Source organism: Ammospiza caudacuta, chromosome 4, assembly GCF_027887145.1.
Source record: "Ammospiza caudacuta isolate bAmmCau1 chromosome 4, bAmmCau1.pri, whole genome shotgun sequence".
NCBI classification, from domain to species: domain Eukaryota; kingdom Metazoa; phylum Chordata; class Aves; order Passeriformes; family Passerellidae; genus Ammospiza; species Ammospiza caudacuta.
In genome coordinates this window covers 27,169,355-27,195,199 of record NC_080596.1, presented here as the reverse complement: position 1 = coordinate 27,195,199, position 25,845 = coordinate 27,169,355, and the positions used below count along the sequence as shown (strand labels likewise).

Below are 25,845 nucleotides of genomic sequence, written 5' to 3'. Positions count from 1 at the left end.
AGTGTGCAGTAAGGACAGAGGTGGGACTGAGTAGCTTTCATATTCTCATCTGTAGTGTCCTTAGTATAAGGACCAAGTTTGAGCAAGTCAAACTAACCTTACAGTTTTCACAGTTTGTTCTGCTGTGTTGTACTTTCTAATTTGTGGCCCCAAGAAGCTGCTCTAGGTTCCCTGGTCTTTAGACTGTAACATTGTTCCTGTCTGCTCCATTGCACAAAGCACTGCTTCATCAGCAAAAAAGCCGGGTGTAGTGAGTGAAAACGTAGAACATCTCTATATAGATGTCATGTTTTATGCCTTCATATCCTACTTCTTAATAGAAATAAATGAATATGAGTTTAATTTTCACAGGAACTGGATTTTCAAAGTGGAAAAAACTGATGTTAAACATTCTGAAAACTTGAGCAAAGTGATTTGGAAACTCTGCTCTGAACTCAGTCATTTTTTCTGGAGAAATCTTTGTTTTAAATTGAAATACTGATTTGGATATAAATTTCAGTGGATGAGGTTGGTTCTGCTGGCAAGTACCCCAGCAAATTTGCACTCTAAGCACATGCTGATGGCATTAGAGAGAGAATCATTATCTTTGCTCTAAGGGATTTGAGATTATTTCCCTAGATCAGCTAGTCCATGAGGTTCTGTAAGCATGCAGCACACTGCTTTCCCTTTATGTGGTCAATGGTTGCCTGAAAAAATAAATGTGGCATCTCAGTGTGTTGCTTTTTTATTCAGATATTTGAACTTCTGTGTGCACGTGTGCAAGAACAACTGTGTGTAGCTGAAAGGTGAGGGAAGGTGTGGGAAATACTTGAGAGAAGGCATGGCACAGTATGTTCAGAATTACCGCTGCAGGAAAACAATGTGTGGTGCATATTGCACAGCAGTGTAGGGGGATGGAGTGTAAGAAAATAAAGGTGGTGTAGGAAGTAATCTTACCCCTAAGGAGTTGCAGCTGGGTTAATTACTAGAGGTTGGGAACAGGCCTGACTTTAACAGGCCACAGCTGTAGCCAATAAGAAGAGCGTTATAAAAGAGTGGGTTTGTTGGTTGGTTGAGGGGAACTGGAGTCAGCTGGCTGCTGTGAGAAGAGAGGAGTCAGTGCTTAGAGGAGCTGCCTGTGAGAAACACCAAGGAGGTATGGAACTCTTGCGATAAGGAGACAGCAATATGGAACAAAATGCCACAGTTCCCCATTTCTGAGATCCAGACAGCACATAGCTCACCCTATGCTGCTAGTCTTTATTTTTTGAAACACACCCTAAAAAAGCTAAATTGGCTATTTTGCTTTACTCCATGTTCATCAATAGCTTAAAATAATCTTTTAGGGTCAAGGCTGTTAGCATGTGCTACAACATATGAGTGCTTCTGTGGTCCTGTCTGAATTTTTCAGTTTTTGTTTGTGTGTCCCTGAAGGTGCTGTGCAGGTATACTACAGTCATTGTAGTTCTTAGGGCATCATGGAGTAAGGGATTCTGTGTTATGTTCTTCATCTGAAATGCTGATGGAAAATACTGCTTAGAGTCAGTTTTCTAAAAGGTCTTTTCTTTGTTAATTGACTGAGAGCAGATTTGAGGTATATTTTTTTAACCCTCTGTAAATTGCTATTAAAGTGTTTTCAGATTGCCCTATTTCTTAAAGCACCTTCATGATTTACTGGCAAAGTTCATTTCTTTAACTTGTATAGTTATCCTGCCTCTTTCTCCTAAGAACTGGCAATTAAATGAAGTTGTCATATTTGACCTGCTATATTTACCATGTCTAACATGTTTAACATTAGTGTTTTCCTGTATAAACTATCTGAAGTATTTATCTGTGCAAAATATCTAAATGCTTTTGGTCATGTTGAATTCCAAAGGTGTAGACTTGTTCATTGCTTGAAATAATGTGTAGTCCTTATTTTGCTTTGCTTTTTGATAGAGGACTTGGGTTTTAGCTGTGGATCAGCAGGTGATATTTCCCTTGCACAAAGGAAAAATCCTTCTGGATATAAAGTAGTTCACTTGTCTGAATCTCTCATTTGTATCAGCCTCTTCTTCCTCAGGTAAATGAGCTGATACACTTGGGAGTGTTTTGTGTCAAGGGTAGGGCTTTGTGTGGGGGTGTCTCCCACCAATCTGTGTATCATACACCTGTGTTCAGCTTTCCTTGGAGTTGAGTAGCTCAGATCAAGAAGGTGGTGCTAGAGTGGGTGAACAGGGGAGAAGAACATGTCCTGAGTGAAAAACCATCCTGTTTTTGAGGGCTGTGGGAAGGATTGAGACGTGGTTTCCTGTTTTCAGATTCTGCGAGTGCGTGTGTGTGTCTTCTGTGTACTGTTCACTGGACTGTAAAGCAAAAAATTATCAGCCACAAATTTTATAGTAGCTATGCTGTTTTTGAAGCCTGGTATATTTTACTTTCAGAGGTGTGGAGGTTTTTTGGTGGGTTTTTCCCTCCTTTTTTCTTTTCTCCTGGAGTCAACCTCTTGTAGAATTAAAATGAGATTCTGAAATTTATCAGGTAGAAATGGCAGCAGTCACCCAACCAAAGATTAGGTATCCCAAGCTCTTCTTGGGGGAATTATTCTCTCAACATTTAGAAACCAGCAGAAAATGAAAAGGGGAATGGTTTACTTTGACTTGTTACACTCATGCTCTCACTGTTCAAGCAGATCTGTTTTCTTCAGGACACCTTGAAAGGATGCTCACTAGTTATGTTTGTGGACTTTGCAGGTGAAGAATGGATAGATAAGTTTAAAAAAGAAATAGAGAGCAATCTGAGTAGTTACAGATTTAGCTGGGATACAAAAAGATAATTTTTCTTTGTGAAGAGATAATAAAAATATTATAGTAGGCTTTAGGAATCAGCTCTTCACATGATTTGGCTGTCTGAATTCATAAGAATACTGCTGTGCTAGTAGACTTGCGCTGTAGGGAAGAAAGATGGTTTCTAATGGCCTTGACAATAGCTGGGGAATCACCTCTGGAAATCGACATATGCAGATCAAATAATGCCCTGGCACATGGGACTGAATTGCTGATCCCAGAGCCATTTCTTTCAGTTTTAGTAATAAGCCAGCAAAATCCAGTGCAGTGGAAAGACCTCTGCTCCAATATGTGCCCCAATGTAATTGCAGTCCATCTTTCCTTCCTCCAGCCTGCCCCCGTGGCATTCAGCTGAGCTGTGCCCCTTGTCTTCCTTGTGTGGATAAATTAAGGCTAATAATTCTCAATGTAGTGAAAATGTGCAGTAGGCCTAATATGCAATATATGCTGTAATTAAGAATACTTTTACTATTCTGTACTTGATATTTTTAGGTCCCCAAAAGCACCTAAATATCCCTTTCTTCTATTCCTCTAATTAAGCCTCAGCTAAAGTGAGAGAGTAAATAATTTGAGTAGAATGGAAACTGTATTCTAACGAAACATTGCTTTTCAAACTTGTCCAACAGTGGTATGAACTCTGTTCCAAGTTCGGGCCAAGGGACAAATACAGGGTTTTCTACTTTGTTTTAAGATGGTGCAGATAATTGTAATGAAAGTGCGAGCTCTGCAGGCTGTTTTTAGTGTATTTATTGTAAAATCATTACCAAAATCTTATGTTACTTTTTTTATTAACTCTGATCATTTAGGATAAGGTTGGTCTTGGAACTGGCAAATGGAAACCATGATCTATTTGTTTAACCAGAGCAATTAATTCAAAATTCGGGCTTTTTTATCCAAGAGTAACTATTTGAAGAAAAGGGTAATATTCTTTTCTCAAAACTGGAAGAGTTGGTATCTCATGAGAAAAATGTGTATCTAGAAGAGGGAAGGGTGTGCATGGCGAGAAGAGAACCTGCTCCAGGCTAGTAGAGTTATTTCCTCTGTATAGAAAGGAAACTTAAAAAGTAGTTCTGCTGCATTCAACAGCACTGAGCCTTAAGGGGAATCTAAGTGAAACAAATGAGCTTTTTTTCATTTTTTGTAACTTCTGTGATTGTGAAGATTCTTTTTCACTGTATGCAGTCCCAAAGTTGTATGCTCTGTCTTGTCCTTGCTGGTCTTTCAAAATGGTGAGCTATTAAAATAAGAAATGTCTCCACAACTACCTGGAAGGAGGGTGTCATTCTCTTCTCCCTGACAGCTAGGGTGAGGACAAGAAGAAACAGTCTCAAGTGGTGCCAGGGTGGTTTAGATGAGCTATTAGTAAAAATTTACTCACCAAAAATGGTCGAGTCACTGTCCCTGGAGGGATTTAAAAGATGTGTAGATCTGTGTGCCCCTGTGGCGCTCAGGGACATGGTTTAAGTGCTGGATTAAGGGTTGGACTTCATGGTCTTAAAGGTCTTTTCCAGCGTAAATGATTCTGTAGCTCTTAGTCAGTTTAGTTTTTCTGACCTGGATCAGAACGGTATCCACATCTGTCTTGCAAAGTGTTGTAAATTACATAGATATTTCTTTCAGAAGTGATGGATTTATCAGTTAGTTTATGTATGTACTTTTATTTTAAAGAAAGAATTGCCTTGTGTTTCTTTCTACATCTGTTAGTGGAGAGTTCAAAAGCACAAAATAGTTTTCAAATGGGATTTGTTACTGAAACTTCATCTCTGTTTTCAAACTGTTGGTTGAATATATACATGGCTGCCTAATGCATCTGCTCTATTGGTTTTAGGAATTTGGATGTGACTGCCTGTCCCTGATGCCAGACACTGATGTTTGCTATTTCAGTTTTTCTGTAATGCAGCTTTCTGCAACATTTGAAAATTATGAAATGAAATAACAGAAATTAAAATTAGAATTGCTGTACAGAAGAGAGCAAAACATAAAGTGTTTGATAATGTAGATTTTGCTTATTAAAGAATACGTTTTAAAAACCCTCAAAGCCATACCAGATGACTAAGACTGTTATTAAAGTTTTTTGAGTCTATAGAGCTACATTTGTGTTATTCCCCAGGTCAAAGCTACAAAACAGAGAGCTAGAAAGAAGATTTCAGGTGTCTGAGAGCTTTAAAAGACAGGCAGTCACTGATGGTGTGAAATTTCATTCCTTAAACACAGCAGGAGTATAATACTCTAAGTGAAGCAAGAAATTATTTGATTGTAGAGTAATGCCAAATTTCTTGTAGCTTTTTCTTTGTACTACAAATGGTTATAAGGATATTACTGGCTGTTTTTCAGGGTTTTAGCTGCACTAAATCTGCTATTTCAGGTCTTTTTGTTCTCTGTTGAAGACTAACACCTTCAGAAAGGAAAGTGTTAAAAACTTGTAGTAAGTTTTTTTTGCAGGCAAAGCTAACTGTTGCCTCTATGTCTGTCTGCTCCATTTTGAGCAAATCCCCAAGTTTCAGACTGTTGGGATTCACAAGGAGGCTGAAATGTACATGTTGAGCAAACTCCAGAACTGAACATGGTGGGGCAGGAAAAGCTTGACTTGTGCAGTAAATATGCAAAATTTGGGTCATGGGACACACCAGACATGTTCCTGAATCCTTGCCCTGCCAGCTGTGCAGGGCAATAATTAGTACAATAATTTTATTTGACTTTTCAGAGATGGTGAGCTAATAAGAAGTGAAACTCAGGGGGAAATTGTGGCCATTGGTTGAGATGAGATCTTCCTCCACTGTCCTCTGTCACCAGGCAGCTCTTAAGGTCAGGCTTCACGTGAGGTAATCAAGTGTGAGATGAAATCACTAGAAGCAGTCACAGAGGAGGTGAGATAAATGTTCTTCCCCTCTCTCTGCGACATCGAGTTCACTGTGCAATGGTTCATGAGGACCCTGTTGATGCGAGAGATGATGCTGGCCAGTAACTTTTTCATCTGGCAATAACTCCAGTGTTCTGCTTGTCTGCCTTCAGCTTTCATAGGGGCAGGACCCGAGTGATGTTTCTGAGTGTGAGTAAGTGGCATGGTGGCCTTTGGAGTGCATAAGGGACAGTACCATTGCATGCTTTGGAAAGCTGGTTTTCTGATGCTCTAGATTCATTCTGTTTTGATTGCAGATTCCTCTGCTTTGTTGGCAACATCCCACATTGAACTAGGATGTCCTTTGAGCTGCATCAATGTTAAAATCTTGGGATGTAAATAAAAAGCATGTTTTGTAGTATTTATTTGCTTAGGTACTAGAATTGAAATGCTTACCTTGCAGGAGTTTTCAATTTTGCTAGTAACTTGTTTTTGATGGGTTATGGAGTTTTATGTTGACCATAACATAAGTAGTTAAGGTAAAATGGCCATAGAATTTGCAATTATGTGAATTAAAAAGTCCTGTGATGAGATGATTAAAGGGGTAGTTGCCTGCAGGTGGAAGTGTAGGCCAGCTGTTTAGTAACAAAGTTGAACTGTTCTTGTTGTATACATGAAGGAATGAGAGAGGTTCTTTACAGTAAAGAGAAGTTATTCAGAAAGACAAAACCATTAGATCACAGCTGTATTAGCTGTAGGTACATTGATGGAATGGTAGGGTATTATGCAAAACTGTGGGAATAGAGCTTCAAATGCTGTTTACCCAGCTGCCATGGAAGTACTGTAAGGAATTGTATTTTACACTTGCTTGCTGCTCTCTTTTGGGTATGGGAATTAAAACTGGGCCCCTATGTGCCATTCAGACCTGGACAAGGGGAAAGTGGCTCACTGGAGACTGGAAACTGCATGTGGAGATAGGAATGCTCAAATTCACTCATTGAAGCTTAGATCTTGGAATGGAAACTGTTTATTAAGGCCAGCCAGTAAGACATCCTTTTGGATCTGACTACTGTTTTTAATGAGGCTTGGGGGTTCCAGATCCATTTAAGACTTTCTGTATACTACTCCTAATGAAAGACTGTGTGGAAATCTGATTTTGAAACCTTATGGTAGTGACTTTTTAAACTTTTTTTTAAAAAACTCCAAACCTGAGGAAGACTTCTAACAGCACAAGCAAAAAGCCTTCTCTGAAGCAAGTTCATTTATTATGAAATTTTATTGTATTTTTACTATGGTACTGTTTAGCACTGCGCTCTATTGTCAGGTTTCTGAAGTGTTCTATTTAAATTGAAGTTGTAGCCAAAGGCAGTCTAAATTATGTGAATATTGTCAAGACCACTGTTCAAACCCTAGAGGAATTACTGCTTGCTTCCTGTTGATAAATATAATTGAAAATCCACGGCTTCAGAAAGAATGGAGGGACAGCCTGCATAAGAACCTTTTTAAAAAATTTTTTCTTTTAGAAAGACTTAACTCATACAGAGACAGAAATCATGTTAGTCCAAGTTTCAATTAAGTTTTCTTTTTTGACTGTTTTATATCCTCTTTTAACCTATTTTTGATGCTTAAGAAATGCTCTTATTTTTCTGCTTAGGAAAACTCTTCTTTTTTTAATCTTAGAGATGAATACTATTTTATTGGACTACATGAGGAAAATGAAGGTATTTTGTATTTAATGGCTTTCTGTAGAAATCTAATTGGATAATGATTTTGTCTTCATGGGTAAAAACTGGACTTCACAGCTCTCTCCCGGAAAAGACAGATTGTGGCTTCATCCAAAATTTGACCTGTGAAATGAACTTGTTCTTAGTGTAATTCCTGAGTCACTGATGAATTGCAAGGGATACGTTTGACCCACAGAGGTGGAGCTGGCAGCTGAAAAACCTGGAATAAGCCATCATATTTCTCAGTATGCCTTAAGATTGTTTTACTTCTTAATTCATCCTCTTGGTGTTTTTGTTTTGCTTGTTTTTGTTTTGTGATTGTTTTTGATTGGTTGGCTTTTTTATTTTTTTAATTTTTAAAGCATTTTCAAAGGTCAATGTCAGTGCAGAATTCAGCCTAGTAGACATGGTTTGTCATGTCATCATTGGGTCACTAAGCAGTGTAACTCTCTATAAATACAGTTTTTAGTTAAAAGAGAAATAGTTCATATTCTCAAACAAATGTGGTTCATGTTTTCAAACAAATTTTTACTTCTTAATTCATCCTCTTGGAACAATCCTTCTCATCAATTAGTACTTTGCAGAAATCTTTTTAAAATGAGAATTACAAAGCTTGAGTCTTGTAGTCAAATACGTTCTTTCCCTTTCAGTTTCTCGTTCTTAATATGTGGATTCTTCTATATGTGTGCCAAGCATATTTTAGCACAAGTAATTTACATTTCATCAAATTTTTTAAAAGTTCCATGTTGAATATTCCAAAAGTTCCATGTTGAATATTCTGATTATTTTCCAGTTGTGGAGGTGGGGTGCTGCTCACCCACAACTTAGGGCTGGTGTTCCAATTATGCCTTTAGAAAAGGAAAGGAAATTTGTTTGGTGTGGCAAGAAATGCTTAATGATATTATGATTAAAGTGGAGACTTTAGTCCACTTTATAGTCCAATGTAACTGCATTTCTAGTACCTTTCAGACTTATAGGTTTTTTTAAGTATAAAAAGATATTCAATGAGTAGTCTAAAATCCATCATCTAAGTGGTGAACATATTCTTAATCTAATTTAAAAGGCTGTATAAAAAAGAATTAAAAAAATGAGTTTATACCTTAGAGTATTTTAGATGCAATTTTCAGGTCATTTCCATAGTATTTCAATGCAAAGAACTTGACTATAATTGTAAGACTTTTTTTTTCCCCCCAAGGGAAAAAATATGGTCATAAAGTTCAAGCACTTTACAAAGACTCTCACTTTTCTTTTGAATTGCTTGAATTAGGTTTTTTTGTCTGATTGTTGTCCTGTGAGGGTTCATTCACGGATGTTCTATTTACTTCCCCTTTGTAGTTTTTGTCCTACTGAGTGTCTTGCTGATTTTCGAAGCAGTTCTCACCTCAGCTCTGATGGGTTGATGATCTTTTAAGAGAAAGGAAAGGACAGTATATTTTGGGCCAGGAGAAGAGGGAGCTGAAGTGAAAAGATCCCTTTAAATAGTAGGAAAAACAGTAAAAGTAATACAATGGAACACTACTTGAATGGTCAAAAATTATTTTTCTGGGGCAGAGAGCTGCTTTAAGGGGCATGAAAAGAAAGTTTCACTACTCTTACAGCCCTGAAGAGTGATAAATGTCCCACTTACCTATCATCAAAAACGTCACACAAATCAGCTTCCATAACAGTGCAGCTCATTTAATACTTGTATACGAGTTCTTGCCATTATTTGTAATCCCTAAACAATAGTTCTCACCAAGTACATTTATATTTTATGCTCTATTCCCATAGGTGTGTTTTCAGGAAAAAGCCCTAGAACAGTATTTTAACTCTGTGCATGTGTCTCAGTTGTTTTCCTGTTCAATTTGAAAGTGAATCAATTGGTAGCCTATATTAATACTTGTTTGCATAAGGAATGCATGATTTTGATGTGCTTCTACATGGATTTGCTAGCTATCTGTTGGATTAAATATTTAATATGTTAATTTATGGCTGCAGTTGAATATTGTCCCAGATCAGCGCAGCTTCTCTGAGTTGTACGTCTATCTAGAGATTATCCCTTTGTTAAAATTATTGATAGTATTTTAATGTCTGTTCTGCTCTTTGTGGTATTCTTCTGCAAGAAGAGATTTGGCTGTGCATCACAGAAAACTCTTTGTATCAAGTTATGTAAAACTAGCTGAAAAGTTATTCTGTAGCTGTACCCAGCCTAAAAAGTGCTGCTAGGGAATTGAGTATTTTCAGCTGAAGAAGGAGTTTACAACAATGAGTGAATAGCCTTTCACACCAGTTTTTGCACATGGAAGATCTACACTGGACTTCAAATTGGGATGCCCAAGCCATGTAAACAGCATTTTTCCTGGTAAAGCTGCTGGCAAAAGACAAAACAAAACCCGAAACCCACACCATTAAAATGGCATTATGGGATAACTGAATTCATTATTGGTAAGATATGAGGATAACTAATTTGTGTTCTAGATACCTGGATACACTTATCAATTGCTTTTTATTATGATTAAAACTAACTTACTTGAGTCCTGACTACTTCTTGTTGGTAATGTCTCTGAAGTCCTGCCTTGGAAACTGGAGTGTTCTAACACAAAATGCTGAAACAAATTGGCAATACTTCTCCAAAAGATTATTAGGCAGAACAGACCTTAGGATTGAATGTCTATAGGTATATGTTCACAGTCAGTTCGTTTTAGCATTAACTTCTATTAAGTTTGAATTGCAGGACTTGAGTGTATTTGTCTATTTTTTTTATCCTCCAAATTTCAAATTCATTTGAAAATGTGATGCTTCCTGGAAGATAGAATCCATATTGGCTGGCTTCACATGTTTTGCTCAGGATTACTGGATATACTTTAGAGAAGCTTCTTACTTTTGAGCTCAGTACAGTATCAGCTATCTTGTTGAGTTGTTAAACTGGGACACAGGGAAACATCAGACGCTTATTTACAAAAATAGGCCATAGTTTTCAGGCCCATTTTCAGGGCTGTTTTTTTAGTAGCATTATCACCATGTGCTACATGTTGGCTGAGGTCACACTGCTGCTGGGAAAGTATTTTCTCTTTTTATTGAACTTTTAAGTTGGTTTTTTGTTGTTCACATAAATATTGGTTTCAATTCATTTGAAAGACTGAGTTCAAATACAGGAAAGAAAAGCAGCAGTATTTTTTCTTTTTTTCCTATTTGCTTACCAGAAGTTAAGGTGAACTGTCATGTACCTACTTGTTCAGCACTAGAAGCATCCTCAGTTTTGTGTGGTTCCCTGCTTGAGGAGGGTGGGAATATTTACAGTGGTGCTGAACTAAATTTATGAACTAATGAGACACTTGCAGTTCATTCAGTTTTGCCTTCCTAAGCACTTGTTGTGGGGTACTATTGTCAATATGTAATTTGGAGTGCCCTCTTTATAGGTGTGCTCCATTCATTTCTGAGACTTGCAATGTTTGCAAAAATATAATAAAATTGTCATGCTAAACCTCAATAGATTATGAGAAATTCACTGTGGCTTGTAGAGGCATAAGGGACTTCCCCCAATTATATGAAAACAACCCAGTTTGTGAGAAGATTAGGCCTTATTGCTGTGGGCTGAAAAGGAGTTATATCAGCTATCAATTGAAATGAAGTTTATTCTTTTGAAAGCATCAGCTGGATTTTTAAAATGATTGTTGTTTTTGAATTCTAAAAGAGGTGATGTTTTCCCAAATTCTGCTTTCTGCTCTGAACTTGAGTTGTATATGAACATTTTTCTCTTCTTGTGAGGAGAAAATGTCTATTATCAAAATAGTAATTAAAAAGAAGAAAGAATGGAATGCCTCATCTCAACTTCTCAAACAACAGCTCCCGCTCCATGGTTTGCCAATTCTTAAGTGTTTCAAAAACCTCCTCTAGATTTTAAATCCTTGATTGGTCCAAATCTCTCTAGAAGGTGAACTTCTCTTTAAGCTACTATGGTATATCACTTGGATCCCTCTACAGCAGTGGCAGCGATTCTGCTTTGAGTTTTTGAGAAAGCTGAAGGACTCCTTTTCATTCCTTTCATCCTTAGATAACAGTGCAAGTGTTTTATGTTGTAAATAAAGTTTTCTCAGGTGGAGGGGGGAAGACAGCTGTTAGTCTAGATAGAAAAAGTAACTAGATTGTAGGGATACTAAAGGAAGGCAGATCTGTGACATCTCTGAGCTAATTGTAGGGAAGAGTGGTAGTAGAGCAAGTGGGTATTACTGAAACCTAACAGTCTCTGAGCTCATGGCTTTATGGAAGCTGACTCTTGGGAGACACAAGCTGCTTGATGAGCATGCAGCTGGCTGGTATTATATATTTGCAGCATTATAGCAGTGCATTTGCTAGGTGGGACTCATAGCACATAAAAAAGGGACCTTGTTGAAAATATCTGGAGACCTCTCTCTCTTTTCAGGCAGAGCTGGGTTCTGCTGTCCTTGCAGCTGAACTTTTGCATGTGTTTCACATCCAGTGATAAGTTGTTGGAATGAGATCTGGCACATCTTTTCACCAGTTGTCACTAGCCCTTTGCCTAACTTGAGCTGTGGTGATCATATTGCCTGTAGTGATTGCTTTCTCAAGGACTGAAGTTGTCAAAGAAGAAAACCCTTAGGTGCTCTGAAAATTAGCCAGCATCTCAAACTGCTCAAGTGGAGCCTTGTTGCTGAAGTAGTTTGCTCAGAACATTTACTTGACTCCTTCCTAGTGGTAAAGGTCGTTAGTAAAATCAACAACTGTCCTCATGAAGTAACCAGAATTATTTTTCTACTGGCTTGAATAAGGACTCTGCTTTCTGTTTGCTGCCATTCTACTATTTTAAGCTGTCTTTTCAATTTTGGACATCATCAGTAGCACAGGCTCAAGTCCTGGAGTTTACAGTTACCTTTGGGGCTGAGGTTAGTTTGGAGTGCTATCTATTGATTGCACCATTCAAAGTGTTGTGGATTTTTTTTTTTTTTCATTTGAAGATGCTGGTTTTATTCTATCACCTAAAGATTCAGTGAAATAGAATATCTTATGGGTTTTTCTCTGAGAATGACGGAACTGAGGTTTCTATATTGTGGGGAGTCTCTAAACATGAGCAAAACAGTTAGTCTTGAAGGATCTGGAGAGCTCTCATTCCAGACATTGCATGGAAAAGGATTTTTAGTTTAGTATAAAACCTAAGCCTTTCACCACTGTAGGTGGTGTTTGAATGTACTATCTGGGATTTAGGTCCACTACCAAGAACGATCTTTATCTTTAATCAGACATGTCAGTCTTTCTTCCAGTCTCAGCTATGCTGCACTGTAGCATCCTGATACCCTGTAATTGTCAAGTTTAGCGCTGGCATGTGTTTTCTTGAAGTTAATTGTTGTTTCTTGCAAATGTTTTGCGAGTTCCGAATGTTAATATGGTGATTATTTCCTGATGAAAAACAGGTCAAGCCAAAAGCAGATTGCGAGCTCGCATCACCTTGCACCAAAATGGAACTCTGTGTGTGTTCAGTGAGGCAGATGTTCCTTGAATTTACAACTTCTCACAGCCAGCTGGATTAAGAAGTACTTTTCTGCAAGGTCCAATGTCACTGAAACAACTACAACTGCACTGTACATTCAAAATATGCTGGCATCTGTGGTGAAATTAGAGATGGTGCTTATTCCAGCCAAGGGTAAAAGGTATTGGGCAAGGGTTTTTGTATATTCATGGGCTTTTGTTTTGTTTTCTTTGTGTTAGTTGGGTTTTTTTTAAGTTCTGCTTGCCCAGAAAAGTTTGCTCAAACTACATCAAGGTCATCAGTTAATTGATGATGATCTTTTAATAGAATATTTGAATATTTACTGAACTTGAAATGCATTTAAAGCCTATCATATCCAAGTTGAAAGGACATATTTAGATGGAATGCCAAATTGAAATTTTATTGGAAGAGAAGCCAGGAATTAATTATAATTCTGATAAGGACTAAATTGAAAATCCTGCTTGCTTTGTGTCTGTACAGTGCTTTTGATTAAGGAATCAATTTCTTGTGTATTCGTGTTTTTTTTCTGAAAAATTCATGGGCTTGAACTTATGCTTTTACTTTAAAAAAAAGACATTTCTAAGAGATGTGAGAACCAATAACATATGAACAGGGAGTATGAATAATATTTTTTCTAACCCTATACTAAGCTTGAAATAATACTGATTTGAGTTATCAGTTCATTTTAACTGGTGGTTTAATTCTGTGGGTGAAGCAGTGCAGTGAGCAGATTGACATTTTGTTGCTGTTAAAGGAAAATAAGTCATCCTGCTCCTTGAATTCACTCTTGGTCACAATGGTGTGGTTCTGTGCCCATTTCTGTGTTCCTCCTGATGGTTTTTTGAATTGATTTATTCACCAAGTTACCAGAAAAATCATTGTGTTACTGGGTTAGTTGTCTTCATGCTAATACTTGATATAGCTTATAGAGAGTCTCGTGTACGGCAGTGAAAGTGGCAATACGGGGGGAGAACAAAAACCCTAGATATTGTGGTATATCTACATATGGATGGCAATTAGACCAGCACAGCTACCTTTATTCCTTCACCCTGAATTTATGGGATTTTGTGGCAGGCTGCTCCAAAATTCCTCACTCCAAATAAATCTCTGCCATGGCTAGTTTAAGAGCCTTGTAAGTAATTTTAAGGCCTCTTTTAGATGTTTAATAGTGAGTGCTTTGAAGAAATGAAATCATAAAAGGGTAGGATGGTGTGGGCTGGAAAGGACCTTAAAGATCATTCCATTTCAATCCCTCTGCCATGGGTGGAGACAACTTCCCCTACAAGATTGCTCAAAGCCCAATCTAACTTGGTCTTGAAAAATTAAAATGCAAACACATATTGAGTGAAAGATAATAGATTACATACTAGAGTAACTAAACTAGCTTGTAGCAGTTTTAAACACAATTTAACTGTGTTTTTTTGGATTTCTATGTGTTGCACATTATAGTGCTTTTTTAGGTTGGGTGTCATTTTGGAGTTTGAAGCTGTGATGTTTGGCACTCTTACAGGTATAAGCTGGAGTTTTGGCATTAGAAGAGTTATGTAGCAGTTGCTTTGGTGTTGTGGTAAAATAAGTGCTAACAGAAAAGCAAAAATAACTTGGTAGAGAATTTAACAGCTTAGGTAATGAAGGCCCTACAGGTTTTTGCCACTTATTTCCAAAATGTTGCCCATTAATCATGGAAAAACAATCTGTAGTAAGTATTGTAGTATTGCCAAGTATGTTCTTACAGAACTTGATGTGCTGTAATTTGATTTCTCTTTTTGGCATCTTACCTGTTTTAATAGAGTGATTTTTCTCCAAGTGTAATATACTAGACACCATCTCTCTGCTCTCTGTACCCAGTTTGTTTTAATTCAGAGGGTTCTTCTGGAGATAAAAACAGTTTTCTCATTTCATCATATATGGTCCGTCTTGATAGAAATCATGGCTAATAATAATGATTAAATTTCCAGCTTTTGGCTCCTGTTGCAGCCCATTTGCCCAACACAGAGGAGCAGGAATGGGAATAAGAGACTTATCCTAGAATTGTCTGTCACCATGTGGAGCTGAAATGTGGCCTGATTTCTCACTAATATGAAAATGAGAGTGAGCTTATTTGTTGACCTTGTATGTGATAACTTACCTTTTTAATGCAAAATAGGGTGTTTGGGGATTTGTATTTAATGAGGCCAGAACTGGGTCAAAATTAACACCTAGAATGGAGGGAGCCTAAAGGCTTAACAGGAGCTTGCATCCGGCAATGCAGAGTGATCTCAATATGACAGCACTTTCTTCTACTTCTGCCAAGTCATATCAAGTTATTATTTAACCCACTGTGGAAATGCCAAGTGGGACCTTTTTCTTATCTTTTCATGTTTTGCCCAATATGGTCTTTGATAACTGCTTAAGGGCAGAAAATTCTGTCTTTGGTCTAGGACTCAGATGTTTTTATTCCTAGCAACATTTTATTGGTGAATGAAGATGTTAACACATAACTGGTGCTGTTTTCTTACTGCCTTCTTGTGCTGTTGTTTAACCCATAATAAATAATCTTTCAGAACAACACTGTCTTTGCAAACTAGCAAAACTGTTTTATGTATTACAGCCATGACAGTGATAGCAATTTTAGTAACTTAACTCTTGAGTTTTAGGCACAGTTTGTTTCAGTTTGTGTTATAGGTAAAAGTTAAGTTAAGTTAAAATAGGATATAGTTAAATTATATTGTATTATGTTCTATTATTTGTATTATGTTAAAGTGGAGGGGCTTATAAAAATATGCTGGAAGGGTCCAGTGTTTGGTGAAACAGGGGTCTGATGGGGCAAGGCACTGTACTGTAGAAAGGTGATTTCACAATGCAATTACTCTAAAACACACCACTTTTTCCTGGCAAAATGAGTGTTGTCATTATATCTATGTATCAACTCACAGCCATTATGTCAAAGTGAGGGGCTCATATAGTCAGTATAGCTTCATTTAAGGCTAAAATTCTGTTACACCCAAAGCATTAGTAATGAATGATCTCTTGAAGTTTAAGGAGTGCTTGGCACTGCTCTCAGGAAGGTTTATCAGCAGTGGCATTTGTGCAGAGCCTGGAGCAGCTGAAAGGAGCTCAGTCCAGCTGCCTGCAGCTGCTTGGGCATGGCAGCCTGTCTTCAGACTGTGCAAAGTCCTGTCTCTGTGCTTAAAATCTGGGATACTTAAAATAGGCTGTTTAAATCCCATGTTCTTTGTGCTGGGATGCTGGATAGTAACTGCAAGAGGAAACCAGGGAACTCCTTCTGTTAGATCCAGCTCTCTGCAGAGCTGCTGTGCTGCTCTGGAGCTTTATGTGAGTCAGGAAACTTCTAAAGGCATTCACCTCAAGCTGTGTTTTTTGCCCTTGTCCGCCAGTAAGGGTGCAGCTCCAGGCACTACTTCCTTGGAAGGTGGTGCTGCTTGTACAAAATCCTGCCATTTGTTGCCTTGTTGGTTGTGCTGATGCTGCTGGTTGTAGGGCTAACTTATACTTGGAGCGGATCCACCAAGTGCTGGAGGAATGTTGTTCCTTCTTAGACAGAATGATTTCACCAGCTGGAGGTCTGGAGTATGTGCACACTTTAGGACATGTCCATAGTGTGCATTTCCAGCTTTCACTCTCTTATATTTACAGAAGATATGTTTTCATTTTAATTGTGGGTAGATGTATGTTTTAATAATAAGCTTGTCATAGAAATCATATTTCACAACATCCGCTGTACTTTGAATTAAGATTTGTGTTTCAAGTAACTTCAATGTCTTCAGAAATGGCAGGATGGTGAGATTTATGTTCTCCATTAAACACTTTACATCAAGGCTGAATGGGGCAAACTCTATTTACATAATTGGCATTCTAGACTCAGGTTCACCTTTGCCATTGTTTCTTTTAGAGTTCAGCTGCTATAAAGTCTAAAGACATGATGGATGGTGGTGCCTGAGGATAAAGTATGTGAAACTCTTTTTTGGGGTGCTATATTAAAAAATAGTTTATTAAAAAAAAAAGAGCTAAAAAACCCCTAAAATAATGAGGTAGAATCAAAATATTGTATAAAGTTCAATTTCAGATAATATATATTCAAAAGCTGTTACAAGAAGCTTGAAATTGACACAAGAAATGTAATAATTTGGGATTAAATTACCTGGGATAGTTTTTATGGCATAACCAGGAAAAAGATATTTTAAAAGGTTGGTATGGAAGAAAATTATTATTTTGGGTTTCCAAGTAAAAACAACACATTCTGCTACATTAATATGGCTATTTAAAAGTTTATTTACATTTTACCCAGCTAAAAAATGAATATAAGAAATATCTTAATAGAAAAATTCTGTTCTTCTGTTCAAGGCTTTTCTGCTGTGTTCTTCTACAGTGCCTCTGTTCTGAAATCAAGAGCTGTGATGAAAAGAACACATTGACCTAGGCATAAAAATATTGCTTTTTTGTCCTAAAAGCAATTTTCCTGTTTAAGTGCTCATTAAAAAAAAAACAAACGGAGGGGATAGGGGGCCCTTTATGGCATGTGTGTTTCTTATGAGCACATATGTTTCCAGTGGTTTCCTTTTTCAGAGCTGGGGTACCAACACTGTTACTACTGATGAAAGAGTGAGCCTTGAAAATTTAGATTGTGTGTGTGTAGCCTTGTGGATGTGATACTGCTACTTAACATTCCTAGCCAGTTTATTGGGTTAAATTCTAGCTGCATTTAAGTGCTCAATGTCTTAAAATTCATTCACAGCAAAAGAGTTTAAATGGTACCTGTAGTTCTCATCTTTAATATATCAATGTGGATAAGATGTTCTGGAAAACTGATTGCCTTACTGAAGGGCTTCCTTGTGTGAGAAACTTACCTGGAGAGAAGTTCTGTGGTAAAGAATGAACAAAGACTGATTGTGCGTATACCTGACAATAGTGAGAAAGATTAGTTGCAACAAGCCTAATTTAATTTTCTCTTCTTCAGAAATTATTGCATTTATATTGGGCCCTTAGAGAGACATTACAGCTACCAGCTGAAGAAAACTTAAAGTGCTAATTTTGGTTTATTGATATTAGAAAATATAGTTATCTAATTTTGTTTTAGTTTGAAGTCCACAGCAATGTGATAAAGACAAGCATCAACTTAGTGGAAGGTGTTGCTTTCTATGAAGTTTTTTGAGTTGAGGACTAGATTGACATAATCAACATTGCACAGCTTTATCCTCTGTTTTGCCTCAAACTCCAGGAAGATGAAGGCAGTAGAGGGTCTAGGGCTTGTGCCCTGTGAAGGCTTAGGGATATAGGGCTCCAAGCCTGATGTACTCGGGGAGTAGAGAGAGCTCGTAGCTGCAAGCTTCCCTAGAACAGGAATTTGGAAGAAGTCTTTAGGGCTACCAGAAAAAGGGAGAGAATCCCCCTTTTCCCTTAAAATTCTAGGGGAGAAGGAAATGGTGTTCATTCCTACTCTGAGTAGAAATCCGGGACCAGTTGAGAGTGGTATTCCTTTGGTCCCCTGACAACATGAGTGATATGAGGTCATTCATCTCCAGGTCCTGGCTGGGGGAGATTTAGTGGTGTTTGACCAAGAGAGCTGAAGATGCAGGTGTAGCAATGTTACTGTGTCAGCCATATAATTCTACCAGGTTGTCTGTAAGCTCGCAGTGTCCTAAAGTGTAGCTGGGGTAGATGTGACAAAACAAAATGGTTTCATTATTCATGTGTATTTGAAATGTTCAGCTGGTGGGTTCTCCTCACACCTTATCAAATGTGATTACACATTACAGCATCTCAGTGTGATAAACATGCCCTTCTGTAACATTGTAAAGTCACTGTAAGCTGCTTTGACATATAAATTATTAGTAATGTGATGGATGTAGTGGGTATGGAAGTCAGTGTTGTAAGTAGCTTCACAGGGTTTCTATCCAACAGAGTGTAAATATTGTACTAATTCTTTAATGTGTGGTTATTTTATTATACCCTAGATTGTGCTTGCCCTTTATGCTGTGTCATTTTGATCAGTTTCCTGGGGAATATCTAATACTTCATTCAGTGTTTAGGGCACAGAACTTAGAGTGAGATGGTGTATGAGACAATAAATGCCTTTTTGAGGGTGGCTAAATGTCAGAGCACTGATGAGGCTGCTAAATGAGAGAACTGTTAGTTGAAGAGTTTTTTTGGGGGGAAGCATTTTTCTGTTTTGCTCTAGATGGAAAATCGACTAGTAAATGGAAGCAGGAGAAATAATGGTCTATTTATTTTAGATTGAGACCATAAACTTTGCTGCTCACTAAGAGTGTCTGTGTGCAAACTGCTTGTAAAAGTCTGTCTGGAAGGATTTGGCAGCACAGCACAGGAGAACTTATTAAAACCACAGAGGAGCAAATGTGTAACACCGTGTCAGCATCATACGTGTACCTGTTGGCAGGGGGATGTGTGCATGTGTGTCTGTAGTGCTTTGTGGACATACATCCTGGTGTTCACACACAGCTGAAAGCCACTACCTAGATGGGAGCAGATTTAGAAACAAGATTACTATAAAGAAAAAAGGAGTTGTATGTGGCTCTTTTGGGGAGTTGGTGTTTGGTTTAGGGAGGGTGTACCATGGCTGAAGTTTTCCTTAGTCACTTATAATGTAGTCTGGAAAGCTTTTGATTTACTGTTTGAGAACAGTGCTAAAACTATGACTTCTAGGGCTTAGTTTTTTTCTTCTCTTTTTTATACCTATAATTACAGCTTCAAGTTGGAATATGAAGCCCCTATGAATGTTATAGTTGGCTCTGTAAAGGGTTTCTAAGCAGTTATGTTGCAATAAACATTGACATTTCCAGAACACTGTTCAGCTTCATCATCTTTAATCCAGTGCTTTCAGCTTCACTCTTCTTTTAATAATAGTCATGAATGTGCTTTAATTTTATGCTGAAAAATCTTTGGGGAAACTTAATTGCTGTTATCTCTACTTCAGCATTTGACTTAGTTGTTTCAGAAACTGTAAGCTGCCTTTTTATGACTGAAGAAGGAAAATGCAGAAGGACTAGATAATGGCTATTGAACCTTAACTTGCTCATGGTCATTCATTAAAATCACTGTTTTTCTGTCTGTGTGACAATATGTTCCCTTTAGAGCAGCCCAGTCTGAATAATTTTTCAAAGAAATCAGTTTACAAGTAGTTTCTAGATAAGACAGTTTATTCTTAGTGTACTACAGCTTGTCTCTTGAATTCTGGTACGTTTCAATACAACATTGTGTGCTCTTTTCGTACTCTTCTGTTTCATTTTAACCTTTTGTTTCCTTTGGGTGTTGATTTGTGTTTAATAACTGGGTTTGGTGTGCTCATTTAGTAAGTGGTAAGAGGTTAGAGAGAATAAATAGAGAGTTTTCAAGGAAATCCTTTTTAGACTTTCTGAAGTGTTACGTGTTCTGTTTCTAGTCAACCTTTCAGTCTTGTATTGAATTGTCACAGTTTTGGTCGTGGAAGACTGTATCACTATGTAAGTAAAAGGTCCTTTTGTGAGAAAAGCAGGATCAAGACATCCACTTGAAAATTAACCTGAAACCCTTGGCAAAAAGTTTGGGTCTTGTTCTGGTGGGCCAAATAAAGCAGCATAGATACAGAGAAAGGGGTAGACAAGAAAACTTGTGGATATTGGGCAGGTGTTATAAATATGAACTGTTTTATGAAGTCATTCAGTAAGTGGCAGACATGTTAAATCTAAAGTTCAGGCTTTTCTTTAAAATTGCTGCACAACATGAAAAATATTTTATCTTTAGGATCACTTGGAATAAAGTACTACCTGAGGAAGGAGTGCTAAAACAAGCATTTGCATTAATCCCTGCAGAATTTCTCTGAAGTTGAGAATGAGCTCTGTGACATTCATGTTGGGAACCTGGTATGAAGGGTGTGTATGGGTGCATAGTCTAAGGGTTATTTGTTACCAGATGTTCAGGATAAAAAATGGATAATAAGAGTTTTAAGGGACAAAATATTAATCCTGAGGGAGTGATTGATAGCTTCTCTCTTCTGAAATATGAGTCACACTTATTAAATAGAAGAGTTTGCATCTTGTCTGCAAAGCACTCACAAAAAATTATAGTGGTAATTTGAATCCTATTGCATTCAGCAATAGGTCCATATCATTTAATGTCACTTGAATTTCATAGCCACAGACCATATTCGAAATTTCAAGTGCTGATAAATCCATCCCTTTCAAATAAAAATGGAGGAGAAATGCCTTCTGTAAAATTATGTGCTATTTTGTTCACTTGAAAATATCCTGGTCTGTGAATAGAATCTGACATTTGATTCAGCCTCGTTAGAAAATATGAAAGTTTGAATGAGCTGGGCTTGCCGAACTTGCGTAGGAATGAGGTGTCATCTAAACTTTTGAATACTGGAAGCATGACAAAAAACCTCTGAAGTTACTTTTTAAAGTCTCGTGCAGGGTCTTTTCTTACAGTTTACTCATTTTGTAACTCATTGATCTGAAGCAGGATGGCGCAGATCAGTAAATAAAGAATGCCTTTGTCCATCTGCCTAGTGCCTTTATGCTTTGTTATCTTTGTGTGTCCGTGTCACTTCAGGTGAGAACAGCCAAACAGAAGGACTTCCCAGTCAGGTTCCAAATCCTAATGTTTTGCCATCTTTGTTTCACAGAGTTCTGGTGCCTCTGAATGGTAATCCTGGAGTGCTTCTGGGTAGCGGAATTCAGGAGTAAAACAGATGTTTCAGTAGTTCTCAGTAATTAAGACATATCTCAGCGTGTTCAGTGTGTCACTTTCATTTCTGCAAACAAAAATGAAAATAAAAAACCCCAGTCACCTAGGCACTGGAATTTTGCTAGAAATTTAACTAGAATATATCCTGCTGTTTGTTTGATGCATGCACTTAAATACTGGTGGTCTCTGAATTCATGACTACAAAGAAAATGGTAAAATCAAGTGAAAGCCATGTCATCGTGTTTCTCTGACAATAAATAGAAGTTTGAGATTCTGTTTTGTCAGGTATCTTGTACAAGATGGGGTTTATGTTTATGCGTAGTCAATTCATCTTATTCTTCAATAACTAATTATTGCTAAACTCCCTATTAAATGACAAGTTTTCTGGTTTTCTTACCTCTTACCAATTCTTCATTCATAAAATTGTTGAAAACAGCAGAAAACATAGCTATCTCATATAAATCAGAATCCTTATTTAGGGGAAAGATTTTATTTGGAGAAAGTGCTGACAGTTTTCTCTGCAGGAGCTGCTGAATTAGCCATTGTATTACAATTTTTTTTATGACATGAATTCTTTCTGATACCTCTGTAGAGTTTTGAAGTCCTTAGAACAGTTTGCCATTTTCTGTTAGCTGTGATGGTCTAAGACCAGAGGTAAAAAAGTTAGGCTCCATTTGTGGGCTTGATGGATACATTTAAATTCAGTAGACGCTCCTAACATCTTTTTATGTGCCAAAATCTCCAGCTCACTTCTAAGAAAGGACTTTTGTCCTCACCTACTGAAGTGATTCATAGTGGTTGATCATGTTTGAGAAGGCAGTGACTTAAATTATATTCATTGTGAAATTTATCCTTACCGGGGTGGTATTCTGGGGAGTAGCTCAAATCCTTTATCTTTTGTAGGGAACAAAGTCATATATTTTGTACCTGGTGTTGAGGCACTGCATCCAAAAGGATTTCTTTCTGGGTTTGGAAGTATTGCTCTCCTTGACTATAAGAGCTGAGTGTTTCCCACTGACTCTCAAATTGAGACTTTCTAGTCGTGCCCTCAGTGAGTCCAGTTCATTCATGGAATTCCCAGCTTTGAGTATTAATACAGTTATGTCAGTTCCCTTCTGGCCCTGGTGTTACAGTGCTTGAACACTTCAGGCTGCCTGTGGAGAAAAAGGAGCCTGTGGGTATGTGTGGAGGAAGCAATAAGCTTGTACTTTCCAAAACCAAGCTTTGAAGGTTGATGGTGTTTCAGTAGGAGCCATTCTGTGCATCCTCTAAAAACATATTAAAGGGGGACATAGGAGACAGTGCAGGAAACTCTGGGTAAAAAGAGCCAGCAAATGATGATGAATTCCTGGGGCATGACCAAACAAGATAGAGGAAAAGACAAGACAGGGAGAGGAGAAATGTATTTCAGGCTTGGCAGTTTTCCTATGCTGGAGAGCAAGGATGACAGCCTAGCTGATGATTTGTTGGATGGAAATAGAAAGCCAGACTATTATGAGGTATTAGAACAAAACTGAAGACAAATGAAGATGATATACAGTGTACAGAATGAGGATAAAATACTAAAAGAAGTGAAATAATAGTCCATGTACTGTAGGGTAGAATGAAATTCAGAAGACAAAAGGGGGTAGAAAAGCCAAACTCAGGAACTAGGAAGAGAGGCCTTTTATCAGTAGGGGTTTTGACCATAAAAAGCTAGTTGGGTTGTCATAAGATTAGGTCCATTGGCTATTGGGAGCCAAAAAAAGCTATACAATGTGTATATGTGATTTTAAAGGATTCAGATGAAATGCAGGATAGGAGGACATACCTGCTCACAATGTCAAATTTCTTGTGGAACTGATGGAGGACAGTTGTGCCACAGCACGGCAGAAGCTCCAAGAAAGAGGCTGTGAGATTTAACTTGTGGTAAAAGGACATTTTCTTTATCTTGCAAGCTTCAATTTGGAACTATGAAGGGGGATTGGAGAGAGCCTTTGTCCTGTTGTCTCCATGTGTCTCTGACTGGTGTATTGAATCCTAGGAGCTGTAAAAGTGAGAAATGGAGACTGGTGGGGATATTGAGGAAGAGAACATGATGAAGGGCAGTGGAGTAAGCATGGAGGGAAAAATAAGGACATGTTCCTGCAACCTCTAGTGATTGTGGAGCTGCTGATTACCTCAGGGCACTGTGGGCTCTGAAACAGGTGGGCTGTACAGAAGAAGTCAGACACGGCTTCCAGTCGAGTGCTCAGAAGGCTTCCAAGTGGACCATGGAAGGAAAGAGAAGGATTTGTTAGATGAACTTTGACTCTGCATGTGGCTGACGGCTTTATGTGCCCTGGGAACTGCTCACCATTAGCAGGACAGGGTGGTCTTTGGGTCACTGTTGTGTTTCCCTGAAATGGGGCAGTAGGAGCTCTGTGACTCAATGCTCAAGCTGACCCCAGGAACAATCTGAAGGTGACCACTATGTTGCACAGAGCCTCGTGCACGTAAAACTCTGCTTCCTTTCCTCCACATGATGGTGTACAATGCAAAATTGGGAATGTCCCCAAGGAAAAACCCACAGGCACAGTGAAATGAAACCAGATGTGAGAGACAGCATGCAGGCACTGCCTTCTCTTGATCTGTAAATCTCTTCTGTCATTCAGGAAGAGAAATTCCTGAAAGGCTGTATTGCTTCACTGTGTGTGGTCCCTTAGTGAGAGTTAGGGAGGTAAGAGCTGGAACATCCAGGTAGGGCTGGCGAGGAGGGTGGCAGGGAGCAAAGGAAGAAAACAGAGATCTTCTTACAAGGTCAGTCATCTGAATCATATTAGATGAATTTCATAAATCAGGAAAATAATAAAAAAAGGGGCCTGTATGTGGGAATACCCCTAAGACAGCAAGCATTCCCTTTTGCCATTTGTAGTATGCAAGCCACTTGAACTTGGAGACTTTTGTTTCAATTGTGGTGGCTTAGAAAGACAGGTCAGGATCATTCCATATTTTGGAGATGCAATAAGTGAGGCATATTCAAAGGTTTCTGTTGCAGATCTAGGCAGAGCAAGAAGATCTCTGAATCCTGCCTTTTTTAAGGCAGACTGATGGTCCAGCCAGAGATATGAACTGCTTCCATTCAGCAAAAGCAGTCTCCTGCTTTGCAAAGGCCCCCCTTGGAACTTTCAGTGAATGCTGCAGTGTATTTGTTCAGGCATTTTGAGATATCAATGTTTGTGTGGTTTGCATTGCTTCCAGTATAGGTGTGGCATTTAATGAAAGGGTATAAGCAGTGTGGAAGGTGACAGGTACGAGAAGAAACTGTGTTCTACTGCAGTAGTCAGCCTGGGGCATCATGCTGTATTAATTTCAAATGCACTCTTAGTGAGGCTCTGTAGGGACTTAAATGGAGCTTATAATAGTAACTTATGTAAGTTTATTCCAGCATTGCAAAATTAAAAAAAAATCACTGAAGATAAAAATTTTAATTAAGTACTTTATCTTTGATTGAAAATGTAACTTGCAAAGAAAGATTAACATACCATCATGAGTAACCATGGGATGATTTCATCACTACTAATTTGAACATGAAATGCATCAGCATATAGAATTCAGACAGCTTTGTGAATTAAAAGCCTCTGATGTCTGTATTAGAAATATCCTGCGGATATAATTTATGTATCAAAGCTTTCATTCTACTTTTGTTACAGCATATGGTGGTTAGCTGTGATGGTGCTTTATATTTTACAGTGTCAGTGACTCACTGATATTCTTAACCCTTTTCCTCTGCTGAGTGAGCAGCTGAGCTGAGAATTGCTTTTTACTGCTGTGTGTGAAAAGAGACAGACAGCCTTTAACCTTTTTGAACTCTCCTACTTTGCACGTTAGCATGGGGGGAAAAATAGTGATCCTTTAAAAAAGTCAAGGCTTTCATTGTGGATATTGACCATGGGCTTTGTACATTTTATTAATTTGAATTATCCCAGTAATTTCTTTGTCTTGTTCAACATTTGTTATGCTTAAACTCTCATGAAGGAAAATATAGCAAGCCAAAGAGAGTCAGTCTTCCTGTCACCTTTAACTGTTTAGTAAAATAAACCAATAAAATCTTCTTAAAAAAAAGGTTAATAACAAGTGAATAAGATGTAAAACCAAAGGGTTTTTCCAAAACTACTCGTGGTAACTCCTTTCAGCAGTAACAGTATGGCATAGGTGCTTGTGTTCTACAATAACTTCTTAGCAGCAAAGTATGAAGTGCTTTTGTCCACCTATGAAATACTACTGCATTTAGATGTATTATTTATATTGTTATGGATTAATATATCTCTTATTTAAATGTCAATATTT

General features: G+C 37.9%; 1 protein-coding gene across 1 annotated transcript in view; it reads left to right on the top strand.

Annotated features, from left to right (window-relative positions):
* Positions 1-1,069: 1,069 nt before the first annotated feature.
* INPP4B (inositol polyphosphate-4-phosphatase type II B) overlaps positions 1,070-25,845 on the top strand; it is a 169,076-nt gene continuing 144,300 nt past the window's right edge. The window contains exon 1 of the mRNA XM_058803042.1: positions 1,070-1,135. The gene's annotated coding sequence lies outside the window, so the exon portion shown is untranslated. The remainder of the gene's footprint in view (positions 1,136-25,845) is intronic.